Source organism: Euprymna scolopes, chromosome 2 (assembly GCF_053919585.1).
Source record: "Euprymna scolopes isolate OS-2025 chromosome 2, ASM5391958v1, whole genome shotgun sequence".
NCBI classification, from domain to species: Eukaryota; Metazoa; Mollusca; class Cephalopoda; order Sepiida; family Sepiolidae; genus Euprymna; species Euprymna scolopes.
Genome location: NC_136483.1, coordinates 186,137,724 through 186,147,103, shown reverse-complemented (window position 1 = coordinate 186,147,103; position 9,380 = coordinate 186,137,724).

The following is a 9,380-nucleotide window of genomic DNA, read 5'->3' as shown; positions in this document are numbered from 1 at the left end:
TTTATATATATATATATATATATATATATATATATATATATATATATATATATATTATATTATATATATATATATATATATATATATATATATACATATATATATATACACATTTCTTTTGCAGCAACATTTTAAGTAAAAAGAACATAAAACTAAGAATACCTACAAAACGTCATTGAAGCCTACTTCCCAGGAATCCCGCGTAAGTTTACAACCTACCAGCTCGTCGAGTCGAAGCTAGAAAGTGTATTCTGTTAACCAGTCCTTCCTTGCATTATATTTTAACGGGCAACTGATGTTTGCATATTTCAACAGATTATTCGTTTGAATTAGATTTTTAATCTTGGGTTTATGCTTCGTATTTGATATGGATTAGATATTGAGGGGGTGGGGGTAGAAAGATAATTGAAATACATTCGTATTTAGTAGGATAGAGTAGGGTGGGGTTCTGTCGCGTTTTCATACTATCATAATATAATGAAGCTTTGGTGTGCGTGCATTGAAAATAACCTAGTGATATTTCTAAAAAAAAATTTTTCTATGTAAATTATAAGTGTGGACAATTAATTAGACCTACTACTGTTTTTGTCATCTTGTTATAAACGAGATTGGATGTGTTCGTGACAGAAACTACATCACAATTCTCAAAGGTGTTATGTCATATATTTACAGATTATACGGTTCAGTAAAATAAAGAGGATCACATTGTGCATATTTTGACGAACACATTAAACATGTTTGGTTGAATATTAAGAAAAACTTTGTAGAAGGTTTATAGATTCATTAAAAACTATGCAACGTTGTCATATCTGAATCGAATGTTAAATTCATATAGTTACATAATAAAAACAGCTAATACTATTTTTTATAAACGAAATAATTTCCTTGTATCTACTGTCATAACTATACTATATTGCTAACATAATACTATAATAATATTATTAATAAGCTATACTAGTTACTATAATAAAGAATAATACTATAAATAACATAGCTTTAAAATGTTTACTACCAATAAATAATGAAATTATAATTTCTCCTTATATAATTCTATAATATCACAATAATATAATGATGTCACTAATGATTAAGTATAATAATACTATAATACTAATATAATAAATACCACAATAATAATAATATAATAATAATAATAATAATAATAATAATAATATTTATATAATATCCTGCTTGACCCTTCTTTAATTAGTTCGTACGTTACGCTTTGAAAAGGGGCAAATACCATTTTCGAAGGTCAAACAGCTTTTAAAAAGGTTTAATTCGCGAAATTTGCCTGTAAAAAGGCCAATCTGAAACTTCAGAACAAGAATATGAAAGTAACTTCCCTTTGATGTAGCCTCTTTTGCAAATATCATAATATGATCATTGTTGTAATGGAGTGTAAAAAAAACTCGTAATGATTCGACATGCGGCGATTTTTTATCGAGGAAAGAAGTCAGTGAAACGTTACATAAAAAGGGAATATTCGAGAAAAGTAGGGAAAAAACAGAACATTGCTAAGATGTGCTGGACTGAAAGAGTACATTAAAGATTGTCTCTTACAATGCGATTTTATTATTTGTATTGAACTATGTAGCACAATATTACTTTCTGTGTATTTAATCATTTATCTCATTCGGGTCAGTTCTATATGTAAAATAGAATGGGCACTATTTTCATAGAAATATTAATAAATTCATTTGCTGCGTGTTATTAGTTCTGCCTCAAAAATCCTATTTGTTGCCCTATGAAGAACAATGTCAGTTTTGTCAAAACATATTTGTTCATTGAATATATATTATTCCGTGGAATGTTTGACGTTCATTTTCGTCCCCAACTTATGTTTGCTGGTTGAACCAAATAACGTATAAGGCAATAAACGTGAAGACTCAACAAACAATGATAGATCAATAAGAAGTATATTAGGAAAACTATATTTACAGTATATTTACATAATGGTTGTCAGGTAAGAGAGTCTTGGCTGGAGAACATATCTGCTCTCGGCTCGGCCTTCGGTGGCTTCTGGTTAACACACACTCAGACTAACCGAGTCTTGCTATTTATGTGTAATATTATCGACATATATAAATGAGTGGGTGCCACCACAACAATAAGTTATTAAAACAAAGACACACATAAACAGTGGCATAAAATTATTTATGAAGGCCAAGAACACTTGACTAATTATGTTAATGAGATGAGGATGAATGTCAGCCTAAGGAGGAGGAACCCTATTCAATCACAAGTAGATGAAGACAAGCAATTATTTTTTTTAAGTACTTTGTTTCTACTTGGAATGATTTTCTATATTTATTAGTCACCTCTTGCCAAGGTTTAAAGGCGACTCGAGGATAAGGATTAACGAGTGTGGTAGTTGGACGAAGAACACTACTCTGAGGGAACTGGAAAATGAATGGGTAAAATGGGCAGGTTTTGATTATTTAAGACTATAGCTCAACAAGAATTTGTTAACATTGAACTTTAAAACAACCATGTTTTAGTCAGCCAGAAAGCAACCATGTTAAGTCATTGGCAAGAAACTTGTTAACCATATAATATTAATATTTTATCATTCTTGTGTCTTAAATTTTTGAATTCTCTTATTTTATTCTTTATTTATTTTAATAATTTAAAAAAAAATTAATACATTTTTCATGTAACCATGTAATTATCTTTATTTGTTTTAATTTATTCTATTTTATAAACAAGTTATATACGTTTCATAATTTAAAAGAAAAGAATTATCGTAATAAAATTACTTTTCTTAAAGATATTTTATAAATGAATATACAATTAGTTTTGTGGTTTCAGTAAAAATAATAATAATAATAATCAAAAATGGAAAACAACTCCCAAAGACTCATATTAAATTTTTGTACGATTGTTTCAGAGAAATCATTAGTCGAGTTGTATCTTTTTACAACGGAATCAACACTCATCAAGGCCCTAAGGCCATTCGAGGATAAGGGTTAATGGATGTACTGTGATCACCGAGACCACAGTGTAGTGATCGTTAATGGTCGAAATTGGGGAGAATTTTATTTAAGGAGACACCTCAACAAGAACTTGTTTACATTGAATTTGAAGACGATCATGTTGTAGTCAGTTGGAAAGCAGGCGAGCGAAACAGATCCACGGGAGAGAGTAATTCTGGGAAAAAAGCTTTGTTCATGAAATGTGCATTTAGATTTAAGCACATATAGAAGAATACAACTTGACATTTCAGGAAACCGTTAATGGTTCATAAATCAATCAAAGTCCAGTTCCCCAAAACTTTGGTCATATATTTTCTAAAGGCGTGTAGTAATCCAGCATCCCTTATGTAAACTATATAGGTAATAAACTGTTAAATACCAAGTTCTTCATAAACTAAATGATGCCTGTACATAATACTATAATGATACTAATTACTAAAAATAGAGATATTTGTTGTTGCCAACTGACCGCCTTGGGAGACGATGCTGTAGCAGTGGAGCTAAAGAGCCTAGGTAGGGTGATATTGGAGGAGAGCTGTTGTACGTGTAGCAGTTCCCCTCCATGAATCCAAAGGATCTTATTTCAACTCAAACAAGACTGAAAAGTTGCTGAAACAGCTTGCGATATCATATGGCCTAGGAACCACTACTTAAGCCACAGTACAATGAGGGTTTAAGGAATTTCGTGTCAACGATGATCTTGAAGATGATGAATGTAGTGGTCGGCTATCGGATGTTGACAACGTTCAAATAAGAGCCTTATTTGAAGTCAATCTACGCACAGCTGTTCGAGAACTTACTTCTGAATTGGACGTAACGTATACAACGATTTCCAACCAATTGAGAGATTGGAAAGACAAAAGACTTGATAAATTGGTGCCTCACCGATTGAACGACAACCAAAGAAAAAAAAACGTTGTTATGAAGTGTCATCTTCCCTTCTTTTACGCAACAAGAACGACCAGTTTCTCGACCGGGTTGTGACTTGCAAATGAAAGAGGGTTCTTTACGACAACTGGCAATGCTCAGCTCAATGATTAGACGCCGCTCAAGCTCTACGACATTTCCATTTTCTGTTTGTGACTGGTCTCATCCATTCGTTTTTGTAATGCAGGGGAAACCATTATGGCGAAGAAATGCTGTGAGGAAATGAATGAAATGCATCAGAAACTTCGACAACAACACCCAGCATTAGTCAACAAAAAAGACCCAATTCTCCTCCATGACAATGCCCGACCACATGTTACTAAACCGACTCTGCAGAAGTGAAACGAATTTAGCTACGAAACTGACTCATCTGTCATACTCTCATTTCTCTACCAACTACTAGCAACTACTAGCATCTCGACAAATTTCTGCGTGAAAAAATGCTTAAAAAAACTTAAGCGATATAAAAAAAACGCCTTCAGCGACTTTATCGCTACAAGAACGAACATTTTTACGTTACTGGCATAAATACACTTATTTTGAGTTGGTAAACGGGTGTTGATTTCGATCAATATTTTTTTGTTTGGGCCGAGGTATACTCATCTGAATTTAAAAGTTAAAACGGCACTAACTTTCTTGTCAACCTTATATACTTCAAAGTTATCTACTAGCCCCACCTGTCTGAAGTGATTAGTTTTTAGGCGCCAGTAGAGCGCCTTTGCCCATTCTCCCAGATGGCAAAAACTTTTGCAGGGCTTAGTGGTTAAGCTCCACGAGAATTCAGAAGCTAGCCTGGGTTGTCAGAGGTTATTTTACTATTTTAGATGCGCACCATAAGCGTATGTTTAAGTGAGATGAAGCTTACCCCGCTACTATCTCCGGTTGTGAAAACTTGAAACCAAAATAAAGTTATAATAATGATAATAAACTATAATCTACTATTATATTAAATGAATTTTGTGTGATTGTGTGTCTGCATCTGTATGTGAGAGTTTATTCCCTATAGACTCCGAAACGGTTTGGCCGATTTTTATGAAATTTTACACGTATGTACTTTGTGTACCTGGAAGTGTTCTTAAATAGGTGTTGTTTCGAAGTGTCTTCGATAAGTATCGATAATCAAAATCGTTGATGAAAGAATGAACAAACCATTTTGACCAAAGTTAACACCTTATACCGCCTAACATAACAAGTGCATTTTATAACCACACAAGCCAAAAGGTCCAACATATTAAACCAACAGTCGGTTCTTTCATATGACTGGGTCGCGTTTGAAATGAACGTTTCAGTGTAAAGCACAATTGCACCATGATACTTGACTTTTGCATTTTAAACTTTAATTCAAGTCATTATATAAAAATAATTTATATAAAAAACAAAAACAGTAAGCTCTCTACAGTGCAATGTAGACTACAATGTATCGTGGAATAATTCACTGAGGGGAGTCACGTAAAGCTTCCTTCCGGTGCACCGCGATGGACCCCTAACTAGAGCAGGCGATCAATCGATTCGACTGAAAAATGGGTAATTTCACCAATTTCGATGACAAAAAAATATTGGAATGCGAAACATTTGTTGATTATCATTCAATTCCTGGTAACGTCAGGTCTCCCTGCAGTAATACATCATGTATTCATATATAATGTAATAATTCTTTAAGGCCGGTTATAACAAAAGTGATTGTGGCCTAAATGACCACAGTATGATTCAACCAGTTTGTAAATTATATATTGTAAAGAGAACCTGGGTTGGGAGGAATAAAAGTCCAATAAATTTATTTTTGATTAAAAGCAAAGACCATCTCTTAAATTTGCTTTTAAATTAAGATGGCTGCAAGATTTCATGGGGAGGTAATTCTAAAATATCTACAAAATATATTAAAGGGAGATAATACATAATATGCCTTTTCAATGATAAGTGTTTAGTTTATAATTAAATTTAATATTTAGTCAGTAATAGCAGGCGTTAATTTAAATAAATTACGAACGAATAATTGTAGAAGAGACAGAAGTTTGATATCGCCCTAAAACTCTTTACAAAAACAAATATTAGGGGAAATGTATAAAATTAGTTTTTAAATATCTGGTTTGTAATGCTACCAAAGGCAAATTTTACTCCTCTGTGATGAAACGCAGTAAAAACTGGTACAAACCTGTTTTGTGCAACCTGTAGAGTCAGTAGTACGTGTTTTATAATTGAGTTTTGACAGCAGAGTATTGGGTTTTTGGAGTGACAAAATTTTTGCAGCTGTGTAGAACAGTTAACACTTGATCGTTTTAAATAGACATGTTTTGCTATCATAAATTATGCATAAAATAATGTGATTATCTGCTCGCCAAGTTATACCATACCAAACACTGAGAGAAACTTTATTTAAGAGAGCCGTTAATTAAATGAAAAAAAAAATGACTGAAGGGTGAGGTCAGAATTTTAATTTTAGTATATGTTTGAATTATTGACGCAGCCAACGAGTGCATATTGACTAATACACACTACGAATAACAGGAAGTAAGAATAGCTCCTAAAAACAAGACAGCTCCATTTTTTTCCAAGTGACGATAATCATCATAGGTGTAGGTAATCCACGAAAAATATACGCCACCATCTTTTACAGCATCGGCACACTGGTGGATATATAAGATTAATAAGCTGGTTTCTATTTCAATCTAAATGTTAATTACGTTTTTCTATAAATGAGGACACTGAATAATTAGAATTTCCTTCAATCTTAATTAAAGTTAAATTGAATTTTCAAACATATACATGCGCACAGACTTACACACACACACACACACACACACACACACACACACACACACACACACACATGTATATATGCATGTGTGCGTGTTTCTGTTGTTCGTCTTTGTCAATGTGTATATGTATAAATAGTTAATTATTTGCGTGTAATACCGATTCAGTGTAAATTACAGAAGATATTAGCATAAAAAGTTCAGGATACTTTTTTTCCGACTGGCATCACTTTAGAAAATAAAATTGCTTCCTCGTTATTGAGCTCCCTACATAAAACAAAGTTATTTGCTTTTCAATGTGAGTGAGAACACAGCTGCGACAGGCTACTTCGAGTTATGATAAATAAACATTGTAACATGGCTGTTACTTTTTACAGTTCAAACCTCTCGAACCCACACATTGTCTGGTCCCGTCGCAAAAGAAACAAACAAAAAAAAAGGATATAAATAAAAATCCAACTCGACATTTTTAAGTGCAAATAAAATGCATTTATTCATGGTTCTTCCAAAACAACGCATTTCATTGTATGTCCAAAGTCTTTCCGCACACACAAGTGCTTTTTAAAAGTCTCTTCCCTCGCCACTTCACGCTGGCGCGAGCCAATACTTACTCTATCTCGTATTTATACGCCCATCTTCCTCGGCGTGCATTTTGCTTCTCTCCTCGACCACGTAGAGTATTTTTCTCTTCTTTTCGTGTGATTCAAGTTCGCACACACTTGCTCATTTACATATATGTTTTAAGGGCTATTACTGCTAATATTTTCTCTAGACAGCTATTCTTTGGCTGCTGCTAATTTTCTCACACGCATCCATACGCGCTCTGTTACAAGATTGTCAGTCTAGAGAAATTTCTTTCTTGACCGAGTATAGAATGGATGATACTCCTTGATTTTAACCAGATGAATGTAAATTGAAGTATTGTACATTTTAAGTAACTGCGTACTTAATAAGGGGCCATGTCATAAATACGGCATCTCGTCACAAATAAGTATTTAAAGTAAATATAAAAAGTCGCACAAAAGACATGATTAAGCCAAACTAATACTTCCCCTCACAATACTCGAATTGGCATGCGTGTACTCCCAAGATGGTAATCTAGGACGGGCACACACGACAATTTGACGTAAATATACGAGTAATCATCCGAATGATTGGTACTCTATCAAACAAAAATATTTCGTGCTATTAAATAACGTTTATCATTCTATATATCTATATAATTATAAAACTCAGATCAGCTTCATTGCTTAGGCGTTTAAATCGTCTATCCGATCTGAAAATGTCTGCGCATGCGTATTGCATAAAAACAAAGCCATGAAGGTTTTTTTTTTTAATCGAGCATTTTTTTTTGCGTTTAAAATGTGCAAATAAAAACAAAATTAAACCCCTTTTGCTATTTTTCATCGGCATTTTAAGAATTTTATTTAAATTTTTCGTTGCAAGTTGGAATCGTTATCAAACAGTTAAAAGAAAAAAGTTTCTTTCATTTTCATTTTTTTATCAGTTTAAAATTTTTTTTAAATTTCATTTTTTCATGTTACAATTCGAAACGATAAAACGAACGTAACACATTTAACATTACAAAAACGAAGCCGTTAACTTGTGGTAAGTGCTTTTGTTAAGAGTCGCACTTCTTTATTTACAAAGCCATTCGGCGGAAGTGACGCCAGACAAATTTTAAGGTTTTAATGTAACTTTTTAAAAGCAAATATACAAATAGAAGATTTGGTAATTTTTTGCTTGGTTTCCACCTTATTAGTTTCTTTAAAAATGATGACTTCAAAGGGGTTTCAGCTGAAAACAACTATTGCATTTACATTTTCCGCAAATAAGTAGTTTCCGGATATTAAGCAATGTAATTCTTAATGTTTAAAGTGGTGGCCATCGTTGTATTCGCAAGCACGCATATATTTGTCATAATTAATATACTCACTATTCCATAGCTAACCTTAACATATACTGACCCAATATATATATATATATATGTGTGTGTGTGTGTGTGTGAGCGAGAGAGACATCTTCAATAAGTTTCCAGACTTTTTTGTACGGGCATTTAAAATTGTCGTACACTCTTAAAAATTCAGTATGTTACTGCTATAATTCTTATGAGATTATTGACCAACTTTTACGATTTCAAGTTCAAATAAACAGCTGCAGCAGGAAGTGGAATACACCCTACTAAAGGCTGATTGTCACAGCTGGTGAATTTCAAATATACGATCTGGACTTGAGGACACTTTGAAGAACGATATGGAATAATCTATTTTAAACTAGCAAAAAAATCCACAGAAACTATGGAATGATTCAGACTGCTTGTAGACTATCTTACGTGAATCAACCATCAGTTTTTGAGTGGCATAAGAGATTCAAGGAAGGCAGGGAGGCTGAGACGTGATGAGGTGTTGGGGGAGTAAGGACATCAGAACACCAGAGTTGATAGGCCAAATAAAGAATTTTATATGTAAGTCGGTCGTATATCTATATAGTTTCTAGCTCTCTATATAGTTCCCTGTGACTTTTAGTTATTCTCTAAACTCAAATAAAACCTTAGAGGCTGTCGTCATGAGATAATTGAGATGAAAGAGGCAATGACGAGAGTCATTGACACGCTCACACAAGATGACTTCAATGGGGCCTTCAAGAAGTCGTTGGAACGGTACAGCAAGTGCATTGATGCCGGAGGTGATTACTTTGAAAAGGACTACTATGTGTGAACTATCAA